This window comes from Aphelocoma coerulescens, chromosome 2 (assembly GCF_041296385.1).
Source record: "Aphelocoma coerulescens isolate FSJ_1873_10779 chromosome 2, UR_Acoe_1.0, whole genome shotgun sequence".
Taxonomy (NCBI): domain Eukaryota; kingdom Metazoa; phylum Chordata; class Aves; order Passeriformes; family Corvidae; genus Aphelocoma; species Aphelocoma coerulescens.
Genome location: NC_091015.1, coordinates 29,216,569 through 29,241,210, shown reverse-complemented (window position 1 = coordinate 29,241,210; position 24,642 = coordinate 29,216,569). Strand labels below are relative to the sequence as shown.

At 37.9% G+C, this 24,642-nt stretch overlaps 1 protein-coding gene across 7 annotated transcripts in view; it reads left to right on the top strand.

The window, feature by feature from the left end:
• The first annotated feature begins 4,319 nt into the window (after positions 1-4,319).
• LOC138106386 (thrombospondin type-1 domain-containing protein 7A-like) overlaps positions 4,320-24,642 on the top strand; it is a 285,545-nt gene continuing 265,222 nt past the window's right edge. For 5 of the 7 annotated variants that reach the window (XM_069006912.1, XM_069006915.1, XM_069006916.1 and 2 more), the window contains exons 1-3: positions 4,320-4,404; positions 16,407-16,563; positions 17,440-17,524. The gene's annotated coding sequence lies outside the window, so the exon portion shown is untranslated. The remainder of the gene's footprint in view (positions 4,405-16,406; positions 16,564-17,439; positions 17,525-24,642) is intronic. The other 2 variants (XM_069006913.1, XM_069006914.1) reach the window with 2 other exon arrangements.

Here is a 24,642-nt window from a genome sequence, read left to right as displayed (position 1 = left end):
TTCCTCTAGTGGATCAAATGCACTGCTAGTTAGCAGTCCTAGGAAAAAAAATTCTCCAGCAGAACATATTTTCAAAGATATTAATTTGTTAGGAAAACTAAGAGATGGAAGGTCTCCCAATTTGTGCATTTCAAATATGACAAAAAGATATTTTTCTTTCTGAGGCAAAACCAGAGGCATCCATAAATAGATGGAAAAATAATCATTCTTTCATGTTTCTTCTGTTTTAAGATATGTGGCCAAAATACCAAGGGAATGCCTTTAAACTGCCCTATTGCTTATGCTTGTAAGGAATAGTCTGTGAATAAAAGAAGAAATTGCCAGACATTTGACTTTATGTTGGGGATAATGTTTCACATAGAGGAAGGAAAAATACATTTATTCAGTAATAACTTGTTTTGCTTTTAAAATAAAACTAGAAGACAATGGTTTGGAGAAGAGCAGGCAAGTGCTGAGCTGCGTGTTAGGCATGGACCATGTAAACCTGTCCATGCTTCACCATTGTTTTGCCTTAAATGCTTCCCTGTCACCAGGGGTGAAGTTGCGTGTGTTGTCTGTGTCCACATGGTGCTAGAAAATTAAAGCTTTCTAGACTGAACAGGAATGCCAGTTAGGGTCTGCTGCACTGCTGATTTCTTGGGTAGACTTCTGCCCATTGGAATAACTAATTAATGTCACATAAGGCATAGGATATGTAAAATAGTAACAACTCAGTCACTTTATCACAGCTTTGCTGAACAGAGACAAGAGCTTCCTTATTCCACTCCAATTTGTTGGGTGGTTTCCTCCTTGACTATGAACATGTATTTTCTTTTGTCAAGTCTCTTAGGGATTATTTTTTCCCATTTATTTTTTGCATGATTACAAAACCTTTGAAAGGTTTCAGAAGTTCTTAACAGATTTAAGAAGATATTTCCTTAAAATCTCACAGAACACTTCAGTCAATTTCTTTTCAGTTCTCATCCTTGATTTGCTCTCAAGGGTCTGAAGAAAACAGACAAAACAAATTACAAGCACATCTTGCAAGGCTGATATACTTGTTTGGAGTGTGATGGTGATTCTAACAGAATATTACATTTCAGGTATAGCTGAGTGCTTGTTCCTAGTATGAAATGAGGATCCTTTCAAACAATAATGTCTGTATCCATGAGACACTTAAGATTATTTACCTTATATGTATTCTTTATATGTATATATCTATATGTGCATATGTAGAGAAAGAGAACATAATTTATGTAATGAAAAAATAGAGAATAATTTAAAATACAAATAGCATTAAGGAGCATACTGGTAAACATGTCAAAATGTTTAAGATGAATACAATGGGTAGAAATCCTAGTTTTCTGTTTTGCTGAGATGGAAGACAAACCAGAGCTTGTGTGAACAAAAGGGAGACTTTCAACCTAGGCTACCCTTTTTGCTAGTTGTTTCCTTTCTCAGCCTTTCTCTGTGCTACTGCCCCTGACAGCTTCAATTCGTGGCCTATCTCAGAATAAGCCCCTGTGGCTGTGCACAGGCCACATGCATGAAAATGTTATTGGTTTTCAAATATAGCTAAGAAACTGCATCTCAGGCAAAAGTCATTATGGTCAGAGCAAAAAGCTAATATTCGGTATTAAACATTTCTTTAGGTAAGGCTTGGGAAACTCAGTTTGCTCTGTAGGTGCTGCTGATAAAGTTACCATATGACCAACTTGTGTGGGATAGAAATATTTTGACGTACATCTTTGCCCTTTTAAATACAAATGGAAACTTAAGATGAAGTTTTATTTTGACCATGCTGATTTTTGTAGGATTCGTCATGAGTACCCCATTTAGAAGAGGGATGAGTCATTTGGCTATCCATTTTTAATACTCTGAGAGATAAGGGAAAAAAGAATCGCAAAAATAAGAGTTTTTCTTTATAATATTAAATTTGGTGTGATTTATTAAAAAAGGAATAAGGAAAGAGTAGTGAATTTGTGAACAGTTAGTAATATTTCTGAGAGGTCTGAAGAAAAGAAGGGCTAAAGATGGAGGATGCAATTGCCATCTTCAGCTACTGAGGAAGTGCTTACGGGGAACACAGAACCACACTGTTCTCAAGTGCCCAGAGAAAGGATGAGAGGCAAAAGATCCCAGCTTCAGCAAGGGATCTTATTAGGAAAATCTTAATTTTATTAGTTAAATAATTAATAAACTCTTATTAGGAAAAACGAAAGCTTTCTCTGCAATAAGCAATAGTCAAAACTGAGCAATTTCCCCATAAAAGTTGGAATCTCCATTCTTGGGGATTTTTGAAACTAGGCTGGACAAGGTGCTAAGGAAGCCAATCTAGCTTTGAAGTTGCACTACCTTGAGGAAGGAGTTGAACTAGATAATCTGTCATCAACCTAAATTATATTGTTTAATTATATTGCTGATTGCAGATAGTGATATTTCTAAGTCATAACAATGATGTGGTTCTCTGCTTGAAGTGTTAGCTCTGTCCTTGTGATTTAAAAATCAAACAATTCAAACCTGATTTTCCCCTAGAGTTTGAAGCAAAGTTAGGAAAGACAATACTTGTGTGCAAGACTGTTTCTACATCACATGCTGAAGCATTTTAAAGATGATTCAGGGTAGAGTGCTCAAAAAATCCAAATGCTGATTTTTAAAAAAGGCACTTTTGATATTTTGTACATTGATTTTCCTAGATCTAATAAAAATCACAGTAATTTTTCCTAAAATAAGGGTTTATTAATGGAAATTAAACTGCTAAGCCTGGTGACTATTTCGTTTATATAATATTTATATAATGAGCTAACATTTAAATAATTTATATTTATATAACGAGTTAACATTTGAATATTTTTTAAGTAACTACTATAAACTCAGTGTTTTGAACACTGATCCTACTAATGTGATAGAACAGATGCTATTATTGGATTTATAAAGCAGTTTTCTGTAAAATTCTGAATGTTGCTGTAGATTGATCACATCATTGCAGGACGTGCAATCAAGCTTACAATTACTCAGTCATAGGTATTGGGGCTAAGCTTATATTTAGACAAGCATTTGACATATCAATCAATATGATACCATGAAAGATTTACTGAAGATGATCATACCATAACTCATTTTTGCTATGTGAAAAAAAAATTAAGGGAGATAAATTTAAAAAGTTCTCCTCTCCACTCAGACTATTTAGATTCCACAGAATGTCTGATGTTCTTTTAGGAGCTATGAATAAAAGTTGCATTGATTCACTCCTTTCCTCAAAGTGCATGAAGAGAAATAAAACTTAAATAAAAAATGTTTTGCTGCAGTAGTTACTGCAAATAAAGATAAATCTACTGGAGGTATCAGGATAAGCCTATTAACTTACAACTTTTTCTGCCTATTTCAGGAAAGGCATTAAAGCAGTGATTTGGGTACTTGTTTGCCTGGCTTTGCTTGTTAACCGTGTCCGTAAGGATGAGAAGTGTGAAAAGTCTACTTTCTTTTCCTGGCTTGAAGTTTCTGACATCCAGGAAGGAAAACCAAATACTTCCATTATCTAGAAAGAGAAATGTAGCTGCGATTGAAAAAGTTTTCCATGATATGAAGTGAATATTCATCTTTCTAAGATACACTTCTCTTCAGGAGAATGTATGAGGTTCTGTCATTGGCTGTTTAATAATTCCAGACGTTGATGATTTACGCCAGATCTGGAGAGCTCAGTGTTTGCCTGCCATCTGTCCCAGCTAATCTCCGAATTCCATCTACAAACGTGGATGACTTACAACTTCCCTGATTAATGTCATCTATCATTTTCTTCATAACACAGAGCAATTAATCTCGGCTGGTCCCAGGGGTCCGCCGTAGTAATAGGTTTGTGGGGGATAGAAACAACCCGCAAAAGTCTGTTTGGGAATAACACCCTTTAACACCCTTTCCATCCTTTCCTTCCCCTTCACCCCCGTTTATTCTTCTTTCCTTTATTATTCCTTTTCTGTGTGTGTTTGTGTCTTGTTTCCCCCTTTTCTTGTCTTTTTCTCTTGTTTCGCCCCCTCCTGTCTCTCTTCCCTGTCTCACGCCCGTGACGGGGCACTAGCGCCAGGAGCTCCCTGGCCGTGGGAGCGAGCGCGGTGCCGCCGCCCGCGGGGCTGGGCCCGGGTGCGCAGCTCCTAATCCCGGACCCAAGGGGCGGCGGGCAGGTGCCCGCACGGGCCGGGCGGAGGAGGAGAGAGAGGAGAAGGAGGAGAGGGCGGCCGCAGCTGCATTGCGGATGGAGCCGCTGGTTCCCGGGGAGGGGCGGCCGCGTGATGCCGGGGGGGCGGGTGAAGGCCCGCGGAAGGCGGCGTGGGCGGTGCGGGGCACCGGGAGTGCGGAGCCTCCGCCCCACCGCAGGAGGGAGGGAGGTGCCGCCGCGTCCCGGCGCGGACAGCGGAGCGGCGAGGGGCGGTGAGTGCGGCGGGCGGGCGCTCACGGCAGCCGGGGGTGCGGCGTCCTCCCGCTTCGGGGGAGCGCCTGCCCTCCCCGGGCTCGCCCTCCGCGGGCGGCGGCGGGGCGCGGAGCCGCCGCAGGGAGGTGCGGGGATCGGGCGGGGGGTTGCAGGCGGCCGCGGAGTCGGGCTCTCACCTGCGCCCTCCGCTTCGCCCTCTCCCCGCCGCTGGGCTCAGTCACACCGGGACCTTGCCCGCGCTGCCGCCTCCCCGGCTGCCCCGGCGCGGCTGTGGCCGGCTGGGAGTTGCCGTGTTCTGGCAGCCGGTGCGGGCTGTTCCCGACGTGGAGTTGCGAGGGGGCCGGGCGGGCGGCTGGGAAAATTGTTTGCCGGGGGTTCTTGTAGGTGTCACGCAGAGTTTAGTGCTCTTAGAGCCGCTACTTGGCTGTGGATACACTCTTCGGGGGGAGGCAAAGCAAAAGGGCATGACGTGAAACCGTGGCTATAAAAAGCAAAAAAGCTATCAGAGAGGGTTTGCCGGGCGAGCCTTTGGCCTGGGACTGAAGCTGTCAGAGTGCTTTGTGAAAGCAAATAATTTCAGTTTTAAGGAAAAAAAAATCTCGTTTGTCAGGTTAATTTGTGCGTGTTGCAGGAGCAGGGCTGTAGTTGCGCCCTTTACACACACGCAGAAGTACCGCTCCGTGCCTGGAAGCGCTCGGTGCTGCTACCGACGTGCTTATGCTGCGTTTTGTAACGGGACCAAACACCAAACACCAGCCAAGCTGATGTTGCAAGAGTAGCGAAGAGGCGTCTGAACAGAGACTTGAGGGCATAGGGATAGTCTTATATCTCATACGGTGAGAGGACTTCTGGTGCTCTCTTAAACAACCAAAATGAATGTAAAGAACAAAGTATAATTAAAAAAGAAAATAACTCTTGTAGTAAAGGCTGTTGGCATAAAGTTAAATTCAAGCCATGGGTGTTTTCCTTTTACTAACTCAGCCTAAGTGAAATGTAAATCTGTGTTATTAGGAAACTGAAAAAAAGTAGTTCTGGGTTATGGATGTGGCTTTCTATGTTGTATGAACTATTTCATGTCTAACACTGAGATTGGGAGGCTTATATTCTAAGTGAAATTTCTAATGTGGCTACATTTAACAATTTATAAATCAGCACTAAGTTCAAAGAAGCTGCACTGAAGAAAGTTGGTTTAGCAGAGTCGTGCTTCATTAAAATGTTCACTTTCTAAAAATTGATTAGGTCATCCTTTAGTTTTAATGTGCGTAAGATAACATATTAAAATAATTTGCTGTTTATATATAGGTCACGGGACCTATCCTGTCCTTTTTGGACTCTAGTTCTCTTTTCCAAAGACTCTATTGAAAAAGCCATTTTTTCTAGGAGGTCTCTTTGAGAGCATCTGGAAGACTCTTGGGGACAAATGTTATGAAAGTCACTTGAGAACATCATGCTGTGCTTTGGGAGCAGGTGATTTTCTTAGGTACAAGTTGTCCATGACGTGTTCCTCTTTTGGCTGTACTATTGGCTTTATTTTAGAATGACTCGGTTTCTCTTAAGGCCATTGGTATAATAATAGACAATAATTTAAGATTTCCTTAAAAGAATCCAGATTTATGTAACTGGTTAATTTTGAGACCTGTTCTGACTTGAGATTGGGAAGGACTGTAGAGATGCTTCTTTCTTAATTATCAGTTGTTTCATTGGTTTTATGGCACTTCTCTGGAGTAATGCAAGTTTTCTGCTGCGATGGTACAGGCTGTAATTCATCACTACTTTGCCTCCTTGGAACAGATTAAGTCTTAATATTGTCAGGGGCTTGTCTTTGTAAACTAAGGAATTTAGAGCATCTTTAGCAACTACCACATTATTTCTGATGTTTTATAATTCATTTTCCTGGGTAATACAACATACCAGAAATTCCATCTGTGGTTAGACACTTGGACTCCACATTTGTATTCCCACATTGTGCATTTTATGACAAGGGGGAGTAGTGGGAGGCTGACAAAGTGATAATATTCTGACATAGTACTTCTATAGGCTATATATCACATCAGCGTACCATATATTACAGCAATCATATACAGTGTATCTGTCACAGCTGGCCGTAAGAGTTGGGGGAAGGGAACTAGGATTGCTGCAGTTAGGCCCTCCATCCAAACCCACAAGAGAACAGCAAAGTTTGTGTTTGGATGCTATTGAAACATTAATGTGGACAGTAGAGAAAGGGATAGCTTTAATTACTAGATTGTACTTGATACTAAAATTTTTATTGAATTAATGAATTCAGTTGAAGTAGTAAGATCCCATGCTTTCCATCCTTTGTAATTCCTTAGGTCAATGTGTGTGGGGTGAAATACCTTTTCACTTATGTCTTCCTGACTGCTTTAAATTTTAAAGATGTAAGTCATTGCTTTATCACACTTAATTGATAGTTCATCAATATCCCAAATGTATTCAGAATTTAATCAGGAAAAGAAAGCATTTTAATTTTTGTTTCAACAGCTGTAAAACTATATTAAATTCTTACCCAGAATGGTCTACCTTCTCTGGCTCTGTTTCATTAGACTGACAAGAAAATGTGTAGATAATATAAAAGATATCCTCGATTTTTTTTCTTTAATAATTTGAAAAAAATTCTTGCTTCTTCATTTACTTTCTTCAGTGCTTGAGGCTTTTACCTGACAGAGGTTGAAACCAGGATTAAATGTCTTGTGAAGGAGATGCAGGAAAAGATGAGCTAAAATGCTAATATTCACATGGATCACAGGTTTCAGTCTGCTATGATGGATTGTACTAATGTAAAAGTTACTCTTTCTTTCAGAAGCAAAACTGTTCATGAGCTAAGTATATTCAATATCTTCTTTGAGCTGTTACTTTATCATAAGCATAGACTGCCTGTCAGAACTGTGCTCTCAACTCAAATTACCACATACAACAAAAGTACCCAAATAATACCAGTGGTTCTCACATTTATTTCAATTCACAGACCATGAATAATTTTCCAGTGGAGTCAATTTGCCATTTAAATTTTGGTTTCAGCAGGCCAGTTTTTCTTAATTGTGTGTATTAGACCACTTGGAAATAATTTGCATATTACAAATAGAAAATTATTTTTGTAATATATGAGTATACACTTTAACTTTCATATGGTTGACTAGTGGTGTGTGGATATATAGCAGCTTTCTTGAAATTTATGTATGAAAACCAAGTCTCTCTTTCCACAGTTGTCCTTATCTCCTCTGTTGTATGTTTGGCAAAGATGTTCATATCCAAGTTGTTGAAGTTGAGGTCTTCAAATGATGTTGTAATTAATTCATTTGTCCTCATATTCATATTTGAATATATAACCTACATAAGATTTGTTCTGTAATAGAAACTTTGGGGTGAAATAAAGGAAATATTCACCTGGATGGTCAATGTAAAGTAGTAGCAGTGGAAAAAGCAAAATCTAACCGTATGATGCCTGTGTAGAGAGGGTTCTGAAAGATCTGATAAAAATAATAGTATAAACTCACAGCAATTTATGATAAAATGATATGTTCTGATCACTCATCTTCAAAAAGAAATAACTGAAATTGGGTCAGGTGCTATAAAGGGCTAACGTGATGGTCTGGTCATAAGGAGATAAAGGAGATCCTGATTTGTTTGACCAAGTGAAATGAAAGCTACGTAGGATATGGACTCCATCTGCAAACCCAGGTGAGCATCAACAGAAGGGAAGCAGAGGCTTTTGGTAAAGGACATTGCTGTCATGAGAACAACTGAGTACTACCCTTGAAAAAATTTTCTTGCAGAAGTTTTGAGAACATCCTCCTGTTGGAACACATAGGCTGTGAAACATCCAGTGGCAGTTGAGAGTGGTTGGGAAGTACTGCAGAAGTTTTGAGATGGAGTTTATCTATTTTTCAGAAGGGATTATATGTGCCCAGGAAGTGTTTGCATTTAGTTTCTGTCAAAGCTTTAAATGTCATGCCATGTAACATGCCAGTCCAGCTCCCTTTCAGGCTGTTTATAATGAAGCTTCAGAAACTCTTCATTCTTTTTTGGTACTTGCCAGTGTCCAGCCCCTCTTGAGTGACTTTTCTTCTATGTCAGCTTTAAGCTGCTTGCTGCTCCTTAGCAGGCTAAAGCCGCATTTTGTGCAGCCTGTCTTTCTATTCTTGTTTCTTTTGCCTTTGCTTCAGCAGCCTTCTGGGCTGTCTGAAATAAGACATAAATCTCTACTGCTCTCTCACTCCTCAGCCTGTGCTTAGGTCTAGCTCTTCCTCTGAATGGCCTGACACACTCTTAAAAATTCCTTCTGAAAACTCATTCAAAATATTTTAAAATTAGAGCTGTTTTGTAAAGGAATATGAAAAAAATAGGCAATGTAGGCATTTTTAGACATTATTCTGTCACCCTCACTTACCAAGGGCAGTGAGGAAAGTGTATTAGCTTGTGGAGCTGAAATTCTGCTAAAAATGACAGAATTTTAAAAGAAAAGACAAGTGTAGAAGAGCTTTAGTTTGGAGAATCTTGTTGGCTTTTTCTTCTCTCTTTTTTTGTTGTGCGTAACAGAGCGTGATTTTGCTTTTGTGTGGCATGCCAGCATCGCTGGTGGAACTACTCACATTTCAGATAATAGCACGGGCTTCTATTTAGCTCTCCGTTGCTCCTTAGAGATGTCTTTTGGATGAATCCATTAGCAACCATAGCAGAGTATGTGCTGTACTCTTCCTGCTCCAAGTCAGGATGTCAAAGTTTGGCAAACGCTAATCTGTCTCTTGGAGAGTACTTAGGTAACCTGTATACTTTGGGACTACTTGTTTGTCTGTTTGGGTAGCAAAGGCTTTACTTCTAACATAATTTTATTTAGTGGAAAGATACTTGTCATGGGTTAGTAAGCATAGTCCCGGAAGGGATGTCCTTGCTAAGGGGTGCTTACAGCTTCCTCTGGGACCTGACAGAACCTATCAGATGGCCAGTTTGAATATGGACAATTCTTTGAGCCACTTAAAATTGTGACCGCCTCTGTGATACACACTTAGGAATAGACAAACCCCCTCCCCCCCGCCCCCCAGCTCTCTCTTGTTTCCAGTGCTGGGACAGGTGGCTGCGGGCCCCATGTGGGGGCCAGTGGGCCCGGCCCAGGCCCTGCTTGGGCCAGGCTGGGCCAGGCCACGGCCATCCTGGAGCTGATGGGCCCTGTTCCACCCACGGAACCCCCCCGCCCCCCACAGCCCTGCTGTGGGCAAACAGCCGGCTCCCCCCCTCTCCAGTGCTGCCAAGATTCAGCTAAAGCGGCACTGCTGGCCAACAGAGGTCATGGTGACCAACAGTGATAAGCTTCATTCCAGCTGCAAGGCCGAGGTGAGAATAACCCTTTTAGTGCTGTGAAGAGCTGAAAACCTGAGGGGAGAGAAAGAGGAGATGCTTAAAGCTGAAATTCTGTTGTGAAGCTATGATATATCAGAGTATCCCATTGTAATTTCATGAAGATATGGGGGGTGGAGCATTCAACTTGTCAGCAAAAGCACCTGTGCTGAGATAGGCAGATGCTGACGCAGTTGTAATTTCATGAGAAGTTTGAACAGGGAGAGATGGAAGAGATGAGGACTTTTGCTCCAAATGGGAAAGAAGAAAACCTCAGTTCCTAGAGATGCTCCCAGAGATAGTCCTAAAGATGAAGATGAGGAGGACCCTTTGCTCCCAGGGAAGGAGAAGGGCCTCTGTTCTTAGAGATGAAATGCTCCCAGAGATGAGTGAAGAGAACTTTTGTTTCTGAACGGCTCAACCTTAAAATTCTACCCCAGTAATTTCAAGAGTGGACCCTCGAAAGCAGTTGTGGGAAAAGGTGTAAGTTGGGGGGAAGGGACTCACATGCAAGCAGAGAACCAACCTGGGTGGCTGTCTCGTTGTGATAATGTTTTCATGGCATGGGCAATAGAGACTTCTCTTCCTAAATGGACTGAACAAGGTTATTTTCCTCTTTTAGGTCTGTTAAAAAACTTCTTTATATTCTTTCAAGTTTGGTGCCTGCTTTGCATTTTTCCTAATTCTCATCTCACAGAAGGTAAATAGTAATGAGTATTTTGGACCAAACCACTACAATACTTTACATAAGTAATTTTGAGTAGATTCCAACTGAAGAAAGGTAAGTCTTTCTCTCTTCCATGGCCCAAAACAGACAATAGTGGTGGTAGTAATGTGGAATTGGAAATCCAAAAGTCATCAAACAGTTGAGTTTGAAACAGGGGCATGTTCATCCTGGCCAGAGTGAAAACAGCTGTGCGAGCCGTGTTTAAACCACGGTTAGGAAACTTGGAATGATTTTTTCATTATGTTTATGAAATTATTTGCCTCCTCTCTGGCTTTTTGCATCCTTAGTCTTGATTACTGTCCACTCTTTTGGTTTTATTTTCTATTTAAGTAACTTCTCCCATTTGCTTACTATTCACTTTATTCTGCCTACTCTTATATCCTTCAGTGTCTGCAACCCCAGAGGCAGTGGAAAGTTTAAAGTTGAGTTTGTAAGCAAATGCTGCTGCTGGATGAAAATTCCAAGTGTATAAGGTCTAATAGAATTATATTGAAGTGTCCGTGGGTAAATGACAAATAGTTGGTTTTTAATAAGGCTGTTGGACAGAAATTTCATGGAGTGTTTAGTATTACTTTAGCTTAAACTTTCAGCTAGGTTGTAAAATTATTTAATTTAGTGTAAATTGTCTGAAGGAGAAAATAAACATGTGGCTCTTGCCTCAAATAATTTACTGTATGAGGTCCTTACTATGCAAAGATTAAACTGTGTTATCTATCAGAAATGCAGATAGTTCTATTGAAATTTGTAATGTCCTTGGGAGGCAAAATTACACTTTGTAATAAGAACAAAAAGACATTACATGAATTTACTAATTTTAATTTTAAAAACTATTAATTATATCCTATATTTATTGATCTTTCTTCTTTGTGTTTTTCTAAGCTTGATGGTTTTTTTCGTTTGTTTGTTTGAGGAAAGAGAATAAAAGTGAGGAGAAGCCTACCCCAGATCAGTCAGTAACAATTTTGTTATTATGTTATCCACTGCCTTAAAGTATGTATAGTTTTTATAGTCCTACTTTGAAATTAGCCAATATAATAAAAACGCTAATCAGAAATCTATATTTTAAAAAAAATAGCTTTATAGAAGTATGCTTCTGAGTGCTGTGAATTTTCTTTTAAAAATGTACTGGTCAAAACACTTTGTTTGAAAAGGCTTCTCCTGCTTTGCTTTCAGGGGGACCTAAAGTATAAATGCGTATTTTATATTACCCCCAAGTCATTAAGGGTTCAGTTTTGTCACTGAAGGGAGATGTATTCTCCCACTGACTTTAATATGTGTAAGATTGGATTCCAGTAGCCCAGTAACTATATAATATGGTGATGTTCCTCTGAATAAATAAATACAAAAAAGATTAATCTTAAAATAATTGAGGACAGATCAAGACATTTTGAGAAATCCACTACAGTGACAATGTGATTATGTGAATTATCAGTTGCATGTAAATCCTACTAAGGATGATGGATAGAAATCCCAGATAAAAACAGTTGTAACAATATACCTTTTGTGGTCTCTGAAATTAATTTAATAAATGTTTTGGAGATTGACTAATATACAGATAGTGACCTTTTTGTTTAGGTCAGTGGGAAGTCAAATATATCTTGAAGATTAGTATTGATCAGAGTAAAGCCAAAATCAATCTTGGATTTTGAGGGTCATTACACTTGGAAATAGGATGCAATACTGCAAATGTTGGGTTGTGGAAGGCTTTTACAGTAATCATGGGAAAATAATCTGTTACTTAGGTGCAGTGTCTAAAAAAATGGATACCTGCTGAAAGATTAGTTATTTAAATAAGTAATAAATTCAGCTCCTTGCAGCTTTCCTTAGTTTGAAGGATGATATCCAACAGTCTTGAAGTTGGTATTAAAGTTCTCTTTTGCTTCAGTGCTGGAGGGATTTTGCCCTCCCTGTCTGGAAGTCATAAGCTGGTGTTGAGAAAAAGGTTAACCTATGTTTGTTTAGAAAGTTTGTGGGGGCTTTTTTAAAAGTGGTAATTGTTTTCTGTCTTGACTCGTTTCCTTAGATGTTTTGGTGAAATTTAATTTGTGCAGTTGTAGAAGTGGAAGAGGTAAACTACAATACATTGTATCTTTGGAATATTGCATAGCAAGCATAATCAATTTTACTGAAGGTGAGCTAGTGCTGCTTGCTAAATCAGAAATCTTTGAACGGGACTTTTTATTTTTGTCTTTAATAGATTTGTTTGTTTGTTTTGTCTAGTATAAGGTCTCTCACCTGTGTATCTCATTTAAAAATAACCTGGTAGAAATTTTTAAGATCTTACCCAAGAGTTTTGAAGAGAAGTAAGTCTGTGAAGATCTGACTTGACTGAAATGTCTATCTTGTATTAAGTGAAATGGTGTAAATAGTATTTTGTCCAAGATTCCTCTGTAAAAGATATCTTGATTTCCCCCCTTATTTTCAGAACCTGTTAAAAAAAATGAAGGTTGTTTCGTTTATTTTCTGCACAGAAGCCATCTTCTGATATGGCACTTTCTGCAGAGAGCACTGGATGATGTTCTCCAAAATTAATTGATACAACTGCATTGATATCTGTGATTATACTTTGGGCTGTCACCTAGCCTTATATATTGAAGTCTCAAAACCTGTATTTAAACTGATAAATTATGCATTTATATTTATTAATGGATGTGTATTTCTAATCTTTATGATGTGTTTGAATGCAGATAGAAGTCTATATGTACATGGGCATGCATATCAGATTCAGGGACTGTGTACCATTGTCCTTGAAAATGAAAGCCCGATATAAATGCAAGCTATTGATATTGGAAGTCATCTTCAAAGCTGCTCCATTAAAAGATATTTAACTATTAGTAATGAGCTACATTCCAGATACATTAGTTCATATTCTGAGAGATCAAAGTGCCAAGATTATAGATAGCTGTTCTCAGGCTATAAAAGTCCTTTTACTGGAGCAACTCTTCTTATCAGTGGACTTCTCTGGAATGTCTCATAATAGTTATCCTCAGAGAAAATCTGTAGTGGGTATATTAAGAAACTCAGCTTATTTATACCTGAAATAACACTTTGAAAAGTATTAGCAGTAATTTCTAGAGAGGACTAATATATATCACCTTTTGCTGCAATGACAGTTGCTTTGGATTTAAGGGAGGCTCAGACAGAAAAAGACAAAAAATCACCAAAAATTCCTGATAAGTGTTTTTTAGATTAAAATTGTTTGATAGTCAGAATGAAGCTATTCTTGAAAATGCCTCAGAAAATGGGACTGTTAGTGTATAAATGTTTTGGATGAAATTTGCAAGTTTATTTTCCAATGGGCCTTCCCACGTGGGATAGTATACAGGTCAGTTTTTCTAAGTTGAAAATTTTTGTCCACAACTGCTCCCCATTCCTCTGTTTCAAGTGCTAATTAAAGGCTACAATTGGGTTAAAGAATTATCATTGTTTAGCTTCTCAAAAGAAGGAATAAGTATAGTAATTATATTAGTAAATTTATATATTCTGATTTTTGATATTTCTGTTTTTCTTCAATGAAACTAATGGATAGTGATCAGAAAAAGTAATGATTTTTCTGTTGTGCTCAACCGTTATATTAATACTTGTTTACTCTAGGAATAATTAAATAAAACACAGAAAGTAAAAATCTACCTTGAGCTAACTAGTGAGCCCCAAATGCATGTGAGCTCTTCATATCAATCTTGTCAGAGTATATATAATATATTTTAGATGTGAGACCTTTATGCAGAAAAAAAATACATATTGAAAAGTGATGCAGCCACCTGATTTCATTTACTTAGTTTTGAACAGCCCACTCAAAATGGGTCAGGCTTGCACTATTTGAGCTGACTTTGAGAGAGTTTGGAGGCAGTAGGAAACTTGACCTATATTTTCGAACTGGGACTTTAGAAACTGGGCTGAAGGAAAAGTCTTGTAAACTTCTTTCTATGCATGCAAGTGTTGATGTTTGGACACTGACAATCTCATTCTAAGAATACATATATTAAATGTGTGCCTGAGTTAGAGGCTGCTTTATTTCTTCTTCTGAGAGTTTTAATCACTAAGTGAAGTTCATTATAATTTTATCTGTGTAAGAGCAGAGGAGGCTCAAGTTGCATTTAACCAGTCATGTGTCCATAAAAAAGGTATTATATGTCTGAAAAGTGGTTTCTTCTGATTTTTAATGGTTTGTTGCTTTATTCAATAATGGAATTGAGTACTTCAGAAGTCAAGCATTATTTTTCTTTTAAGAAGATTAAGAATGTTACAGGACTGATAGTGTGCTGCAAAGTGCTACTGCTTTGCTCGGTATCACAAGTCTCCGATAGTGCTTTGCTTGAACTCTGCCTCCAGCTATGTTAATGTGCTACAATCTCTCAGAAAACAGATCACAGTCCAGGTCCTTTGCCTATTATGCTATTACCTATTCATCACAGAAGACACATATTGCCTGACTTTTGAATCTGAAAGATTTATGGAAATTTCAGTCTATTCTTAATTTTAAAAAAAGTGTTAATAGCATTAGCAAAAGCATCACATTGGGGATACTTGCTAGTGATGTAGCTTGGTGTATTGCTTTTTTAACTACTGTCATAACGCCACTTTTCCCAAGTGGAAAGATGGCCACCAGAATACAAAAAAGTTTTAGAAAGGAGGTATTTCCCTTAATTACTGCAGTTTTTCTTTTGCTGATCTAGATTGTTCTCTTAATTTTCCCAGGCCTTTCATAATCCTCTACTAAGTCCCAACAGCTCTTATTTTGCTAAGCTTTCTGCATAAAAGAATGGCCTATAATCCATTTTTCTCATATATAAAACACCTGTAGTGTTCAAAAAGGAGATTGATAACTTGGGATTTTTGATGCTGACTACCCCTAGCATTCTGTTGTAATTCAGTATTTTACATGCTGACTTAGTGAGGCTTTACAAGTTTCCCGTGAGCATGTACAAGGTCCAATTGAAAACTGAGAAAGGTGGGTGTAGAAATCCTCCAGCACGCAGAAAATGATGGCATGATCTGATCATGCCCAAGACATTGCAAAGCTTTCCTTTAGATGCAGTCCTCTTGGACCACTTTTATATTCTCTTTACACCATTTGCAATACGTTAAATCGCAGTATTTCAAGGCAAACCTCTTCTGAGTAACAGATTGTAACAGATGAGTTTTGTGGTTTTGTGTTAGACAAATGTAGTGATTTTCAGACACAGTTTTGCCTGCCCCATGAAAGTTTTTACAGACACTTGGGATTATCACTTTTTTCTTCAGATTTCCAAAAGAAGCTTGTCAAGACATGAAGAAAGTATCCTAACTCTGTCATGATGGCAGCAGATTTGGTGACCTAGCTGCTTAGTGAACTTGCAGATTCATTTGAAGCAAACTTGTTTGGGGAAAAGAGCAAGGATTTTACACAGTTTTGCTACAATCAGCTTTCCAGTTTCAATGTTTTGTATCAGAGTAGAAGTTTTACTTATGGGTAGCAGTGGCATTACATGCCTCCTATCTGAATGCTGCAGGGTCTTTGAGTGTGCCTGAGGCATAACTTGTCATAAAAGTGCTACTGATGAAACAAAAGCTCTTTCCTATTTATTTTTGTCCTAATTGCCAAATGAGAAGTACAGACAATGAAGACTAACAATACTTACTGTAGCAATGTAAAAGTAAAATCAAGCTATTCAACTAAAGTAATTAGAAACTTTTTCTTGCTTAACTTCTGTGATTTTCCTTTTTTTTAAAAGTTTTTTTCTGTGTAATACTGTGGTTAGCCCTACAAGCAGTTTCCTATTGTAATGTCTTTATATGGGCTGAACCACAGCTCAAGCATGGCAGGCAATTGCCATTCAGTGAATGTGGTGTGGGAAGAGTGACTTTGGGTAAAATCACTTTCTGAGGCATTTTAAAAATTAACTTTTGTCATTTTTGTTTGCTTCTTCCTCATGTACAAAGGAGACTTTCTTTTGGAAATAGAAATGGAAATGTATGCTAATAAGTAGAAAATTCCTTCACATACTCCAAAAGAAGGTTACAGTACCAAGAAGAACCGAGATTATGGTTTCAGGCTTCATCAGCCGAAGGATACTGTTTGGAAAAAATTCTGCCTCAGGTCACAGCTAAAACATTTATTTAACTAGTCTCATTATAAAGCTTTATAGACTTCCAAGCAAGATTAATAATTCAAAAGGACATCTGTTAGTAAATAATTTAAATAACCATTTTAAGCTAATAGTCATTAGTTACCTGTGTAATATTTCTGAAGAACAGTTCTCCAAAAGAAAACGATGTGTGCCAAGACTATAAGAAGAGAATAATTTGACAGTCCTCAATATATGAAACATTAATAGTATTTAATGATTTATGCATTACTACCTTCTGTAATTGTCATTTTTAACATTTGACCTCCAGAGTATGTTGTGACAGTGAATTACACAAAATTGTAAAGCTTCTGTAAAATAGCTGTAACTTGCATTTGAAAGTTGTCAATAATTTTATTAAATAGCCTCTAGTTTGTGAGCCTTAATTTGTCTTTCATACCTTTTGATTTTATGGACCTCTGCTCTAGCCACTCAGTGTGCATTTCTCTTTCATGAGGAAAAATACTTTTTTTTAAAACAAAAGTCAGTACAATCTTTGAGCATCCACGTTGTTATGCCCTATGTCTTTTCTAGTTCTTCTGTATCCTTGTAATGGTGTAAAATGATCAGCAACCAGAATTCAAGCTATTTTCATAAAGTCACATTTTGATGATTCATGGTTTGCTGCCTAAATCTTTCCCAATTAAATCTTTTCCCACTCTGTCCCATTGCCAAAACTAATAGATTTTTCTCTGTTTCTGGACATCAAGGAGGCATTTTCAGGTAGCTATCCTTGATGACTCTAAAATGTCAGTCTTATAAGCTGGTATAGAGCCCATATCTGTTTATATATGATTGGGTTTGTGTGTGTGTGTGTATTTTTGTAAGGCATCACGTTATGTTTACAGGCAGTGGATTTCACCTGTTTTCAACTTTCCACACTTGTGGGTGTGAGAGCCTTCTGCAACTTTGATCATTACGAATTATTAGCAGGTATGTTTTTCCTTTATTATCACTTTTTGAACAGCTATCTTTTTTTCACTTACGTGTGGAAGTGTAAATATATCTATTTACAGATAGATTATATATATTATATTTTAGATTTCATATATCCATATTATATATTTATACTTATATGATATGTTGTAAAGGGTGAATATATTTCCTTTATAGATGCAATATATCCGCTCATTCTTGTATAATTTCTATCTTCTATTATGTTATTTCTGCTACTGTTAAACACATATGCAATATATATTCATAATTAGTCTATTTATATTGAATAAAATACCATTTTACACAGAAGTGTGTGGATATGCACATACATGAATTCATATACTCCCATATTTGGTTTTAGCATCAATATAAAAGCACAATCATGTTTAATCTTAGCCTTACTGGTAATTTTCATATGTGCTGCTTAATGCTTACACTGCTAGTTTTCTAAAATTGTCAGAGGCTTCCTAATTTTGTAGCCATTTTTTCTGCTGTTAAAGTTATGTCAGTGTTGCATGAGAGGTCATCGTGGGGCCACCAAAACTGAAACTTACACAGACATGCTTGAAAAAAGCAGCTGGCATCAAAACTAATTTTTAATAATCCCACATCTGCAATCTGGATTTACCTGGAGACAGGAATTTTTTGGGGGGGGCCTGGAATTTAAAAATAATTTATTTTAATGAAATTTAAACTTTGCAAAGCTCTGACTCCGTGGTTATAACTTTTGCTGCAGTGGGATGTAGAAATTGTGGTTTACAAACTATTCACTGTAACTTTGCAAGTTTTTTGAAACATCTGTCTGGTAGAGAAGTTCCACAACTGGAAAATATCAGTGAAGCCCAGTCTGCATAGATCAGTGACATTTCATTGCACCTGTCTCTTGTTGCTCTCTCTCTACAATTGCTATTGTATCTCGTGAAGATTTAGTCAAAGAAATACCAGAAGTGTTCATACGTTCTTGAAGCAGTACCCTGTAGTACAGGAACTGCGTAAGGACAAGCAACATCTGTATGTGTACATTCATCACAGGTGCCAACACTGCTGTGAAAGCTGTGTTCATAAGCAGGGGGGCTTCCTGAAGACACAGGGATGCTCTGTGGGATTTGTGAATCCTCCCCTGGGGGAAAGCTTCTCTGTCTGGCATGCCCTGCCCTTACACAGCAGAGCAACAGGGACTTGCTGGCAACTGTGTGCTGACCATGGGCCTGTGGTGAAGGGGAAGGTTAGACCCAGGTCAGAACTGTTTGTGTGCTACGAAGGGTTATGATTTGAAGTATTTTGTTTGCAAGCTGGCTTGCTGTCTGTATGTAATAGTAATACTGCTTTATGTCATACCTAGAGCCTGTCAGATACTCAGAGGGCTCTATCAATGTTTATATAGTTACTTCTTGGGGCTAGCATGTTTGGATGTGCTTCCACACTGGGAATTTATAAGCGCACTTAAAATATGGCTCTTAGGCTGTGATGGGTAAAGACAATCCTTGTTTGTTGTTTTCCTTGTAGTTGAGTGCAACAAAGAGCCTCTGTTTGTTGAGTAAACTCAGTAAAGAGTTCAGCTGTATCTGAACAACAGTTATAAGGAATATCAGGCTCTCCAAACAACCCAGAAAGGATTATAGTAATTTTTTTCCAGCTGAGAGGCTGTGCTAACAAAATAAATAAAATTGAAGGAAAACAATGATCTCCTTGCCTAAATCGGCCTGGAGAGTTTTTTAAAATGTGTTTTAAATCTGGATGTCACTTTTAAAATCTAATTAGACCTGGAAAGATGTGCGTGAGATTGAGCCAATGTCACTCAGTCAGCCTTGCACTGCAGTGCTTCCAGCAGAATGTTGTTGCAATGAGAAGCAGAATTTGGATGAGTTTCTCTTGCAGTTTTGTTTTTAATTTTATTTATTTTGGGATTTGTTTTGTTTGTTTTTTCTTTTCTTCAGAGAAGTGCTTCTTAAATACTATTTATTTGCTGTGACCTCCTGTGTGACATTGGTTATAATTAATGTTGAATTAGGGTGCATCTGCATTTAATTTTAAAAAGAATGAGCTGGAAAGCATTGCTTTGACTTGTAATTATGCTTTGTTTTCATGCTAAGAAAAGTTGCTTCTTGTTAGGAGAAGAACCAAATATGTGTCTTGAAACGGTCCCATTTAATGGATATGAGTGCTTTTATCTGAATTCCAGTTTAAACAGTGATGGCAAGACTTAGTCTGAAGATTTTTGATAACAGTAGGAATACATACAGGAATTAACTTTTCCTGATTTAATCTTGCCTGTCAGCTATGAAGAGTTGTGCCTCATGGTTTGCTGTCTATTAATTAGCTTTTGTCTGGTAAGCACAGGATGGAAAATTACTGTTGTAGGCAAAATCAAAAGCCTCAGAGGGCTGAGGCTAGTTTCATTACCACTGGCCTCAGAAGGAGCCATGATAAGCCAGAAATGTTGCCGGTCTTCTTCTGCGATGCTATTTTCTCTGTAACGCTTCGTCTGAAGGCAAAATTGCTGGGAAAAGTAGATAAATTCATATGAACTTTAATTTCTCTTGTCCAAGAGTCTGATTTATGTGAGAATACTTTTTGTTTGTTGGTGCTAGAAATAATCAAAATAATTAAGGTGGAGGAAGACTGAGTGTTTATCTGTGAGAGATAGCTAAAAACTAAACCCATGATTAAAATTTAATATTTGTTAAATTATTTTGAGTTGGGTCAGTAAGAAGAGGAAGGATCTAGCATTTATTGCTTTTTTCTTTTTAAGTTGGAAATTGTTTTCCTGTATGGATGGGCATTTTTCTGCAAGGGGTGGTTGTTTTCCTGCATTATATACCACATCTGCTGAAACAGACTTGCTTTTCTGTGTGCTTCTGCTTCTTTTAACCTTACAAGCATGAATACATTACATTGAAGGTATGATGTGACACATCCTTGTGGTCCTTTCTGAATAAGATTAACATCTTTAAGTCAACCAGAAGTTGTACAGAAAGTGCTGTGCACTTGTTAAACTCTGGATGAGACCTGAACTGCTTTCCATTAGAAAAATTGTTCTTGTTACAGGTTTTTCTCTGGCTTTAATACAAAATAGGATTAAAACCTGCTAAACTTTAATCCTCTTGTAAAATTTTGTTACCTCATATGGTTAGCTGACTCCAAGTTAGGTATTCTGTGACAAGTTTGCCAAATTTGTCCATGCCTGGTATCTCACAGAGGCACCACTGGTCCCTCTTTAGCCCCTTGCTGTGAAAAAAGTTTCACTTTCTTGGTTTCTCTAAATCATAATGTCTTAATTTTAGCATTTTTGTTGTCCTGTTGCTTGTGGCACTATGTGAAGTTTCTGGGGCAGCACACGACTTGTGAGCCCTGTGTTGGAAAGCCCTGATCCATTCCAGGTTCATTTCCCTGTTGCAGCAGGACAGAGCTGGGACAAGGACCTTTGCTTCTGCTTCAAGGTGCCAAGCAGTGGCCAGAGCTGCACTTCTATTAAAGCTCAGTCACCTGAGCAGTGCAGGACATCTGTGGCAGCTTTTGCACCAGCTGCTGTTCACAGGCACTTGAGGAGACTCATGACAGCGAGCTGTGTGCTGTGTACCCAAAGGTGCAAAGCAGTGGCCCATGGTCTGGCCATGCTGTCCTCCCTGCAGCTGCCTGAGGTGGGGGGCCAGGGCCCTTCAGGGCTGCCTGTGCCTCTCTGGCTGGCAGAGATCTCGCTGCCATTAATTGGCATCCTGTTTTCCCTCCAGGGCTGTGACTGGCTCCCCCATCTCCTCCATGCCTGCAATCCACAGCACGTCCCTCTGCAGTACCACACTGCCTGTGACTTGTCATGCTGGCCTGCTGGCATGGACCGTGTCCCTCTGGGGGTCCTATCAGCAGTGCTGTCCTCGGGATTGTTTTTCAAGATATGGTTATCAGTTTAATTTGCTTAAAATTTGCCATAAGGAGAAATAGGCTATGAGGTCTTTCTTCCTGGGAGGAATTTCCACCAGGCAAAACCTGTCACAGAGCATTAGCTGCACACTATCACACTGTGCTGCTAAAGAAGAGCAAGTGAAACTAAAATACTTTCTCTCTCTGTTAAAATTCCATTCCATTATTCTGTGTATTACATATGCTATTAGGAAGACCAGGTTCTTTAGGAACCAGGCTGATCTGGTTGGTACTTTAAATCCTGAAATCTCAGGTCTCTGACACCTCTGTCTCTGCTGTAGACAGTTTTGTTGTTGCATAAAATCATGAATTTCAATGGGGAGTAAGAAAAAAATGAACTCTCAGCATATGAAGAACCTTTCCCACAGAGTGGGAAGCCACAGAGTAGATGGATTTAATACACCAGGGTGAACTCACTGACACTGATAAAGACTTCTTCTGAGCCCTTGAAGTCACCTTTAATGATGTGATCAGTTTTAATACTTGGTGGTTATGCAAATTTAGAGACTAAAATAATGCATGTTATAAGCTCTGGAGCCACTGTATCTAATACTTTTGACTAGATTTGGCATAAGATAATGTTTGCCTAGTCAGACTTTCTAGAAGCACTGTTTGTCTTCTAAGTGCTGACAAGAGCTAAGCAGTCCTAGTTTTCTCCTGGAATCTCTTAAATAACTTGTTCTTGAATCAGTTCTGGGGAAAGAACACTACTTCAAAACAGAGAATATGTATTAGTTCTAAAGGGTAAATGTGTGGTTTTGAAACTGTCTCTTCTTGAAGAATTTTCATCTAATATTTAATACTCAATGCAAATTTTATAACTAAAATTTATTTTGCTTGAAAAGGTATCACACCAAAAGAGTAACATAGATATGCAGTTATTGGTATTTTACAGGAGGATCATGAGAGAGTGGATCTGTATGACTTGGAATTTTTTATTGTTTTCTTCTTTTCAAATCCATGATAAAACTGATGTTCTGCACCTTAGGCAGAGCATGTTAAGCTGCTTTCTGATCAAACCCTATCACTGTTTACAGTGAAGCAACTTCATCATTTGCAAATATTATAAATTATTGATAGCAATTACTTTGTGTTCACTTCTGGATTCTGTAAGGATTCACCACCAAAAAATCAAAACCCTGTACAGCAGTACTGTTTAGCAATTCCATGTCTGAAGTTCTGTTTTATATATGTTAATCTCTTTTTCATTAAAAAAATCATATATTATTGAACAAATTGGACAGTCTTAACAGCATTTAAATTATTGGCTGTTGAGATGCTGCCTTTTTTTTATATAATTGCCTGGATTGTTGACCTTTCTGTGACATTTGCATAATCAGTGTCACACTAAGTACAAATCTGTGGGTCATCCTTTTTTGGTTGGCTGGTTTTGTTTCAAAAGTACCATTAGCTTTGTCATTTTACATTGTTTTACTTTGCAACTGTTTGGACATTTCCTTTGTTAAGGCAACACTCAAAGCTTGGGGAGTTCTGTTGGCATTTTTAATACTTCGGGATGCATGCTTTCTGCTTCTGAAGATTTAAAAACATTTTACAAATAATCGTTATTTAATAATTTATTTTTTAATAAATAGAACATAATCACTGTAAAACACTGATACATCATTCTCCTTCCTTTATATGCAGGAGAAATAGCTTTTGAACACTTCTTCCTTTTGTTTCCTAAAAAAACTTTATCAAAAGATAGAAGTTTTTAACTGTGAACTCATGGCTTGGTAACTTAGATGTGCCTTTTATTTAACCGTGAGAGCATCAGCAGACTGTGTGAACTTGTGAAAGGTGGAGCTTTCATGACCAGACTAGCCAGGAGAGTTTAAACCATAGCTTTGAGAATTCCTTTTTGGTTGGGGTTTGTTTGTTTGTTTTTTTTTTTTTTTTTGTCTAATGAAGCTTAATCCAGATAGGTCTGTATGTTTGTTTTGAGCCACAATTCAATTTATCTTTTTTTCAAGTCTAGATATGTTGGTAAATTGGGTTGTGTTCAAAACTGGAATATAGAAAGAGTAATATTGAAGTGTTCTAGGATCTGCTCTGTGAATTCTCATTGAGGTGATTAGAGCAGACACCTCCTGGCCCTGAAATCAACATGACTCCAGAAGGGATTTTGGTTACTAAGAAATGTCACAGCTATACAAATGTTTATTTTGGAAAATAGATTGGTTCCTCTTAGTTACGAGGAGCATTTCTTTGAAACATATAGTTTATTTTAAAAGGTATATTCCAGTCAAGACCCTGTGGATATTTTCATTATATTATCTAAACATTTGGGAACATTTAGGATTATTGGAAATATTTTGGATTATTTTACTACATTATTTTTTATAATGTTTATAAATAAGCATTATAATATTTTACCTTCTTAATTAAATACGTTCCATGATTTCAAGGGCTCTATCATGAACTTCTAAGGAAATTGTTTTATTGCTGGTGTTTCACTACTGTATTAGATATACCTAATCTCTGTCTATCATTCTCGGGTAGTATTTTTTTACCCAGGAAATTTAGCTTTGGTACTACAACTGGGTATTGATACAATTAGTGCAAGCCCAGTCAAATTTTAGGGAAAACTTATTTTTTAATGGTTTTCTTTCCTGAGCTGAATCATAGTAAAGAAGAACTACTGTGAAATAAATCAAATAACTTGATGAAAAATATCACATGTCCCAAAGGATTAGCTCAGTTGGTCAGAGCAGGGTGCTAAAAATGCCATATCATCGTCAAGAGTATTTACTCATCACAAGTAAATCTTATGAAATCTCTTATTTTGGGCAAGTTATATAAACATCTTTGAAAAATGTAATATAAGAAATTGCTAAATATTTAAATATTTAGGCATCACCATCATTTTGAGAAGTATTGTCATTACCTGTAGGATTTTGGGTTGGCATGAAGACATTTATTCCTGTAAATAAAACAGATTTGAGTTGATCATATTGGTCCGTAATGGGTTTTAATTTATGAGGATGCCAGAGTGTATTATATTCTTTTGTCTCTGATCTCACCAGATGATGCTTTCCTCTTCTGGATGTCAGTCTCTTGTCCTCTGGTTTTTGACACACTTTTGTCACTTATCTGTTGTAAATAGTACTCTGCTTATTCTTGCCTGTTGGTAAAAGAGCTGTTTGGACCTGGGTAGCTTGGCTACCTAGCCTAAATTGTACAGCTCCTCATTGGTT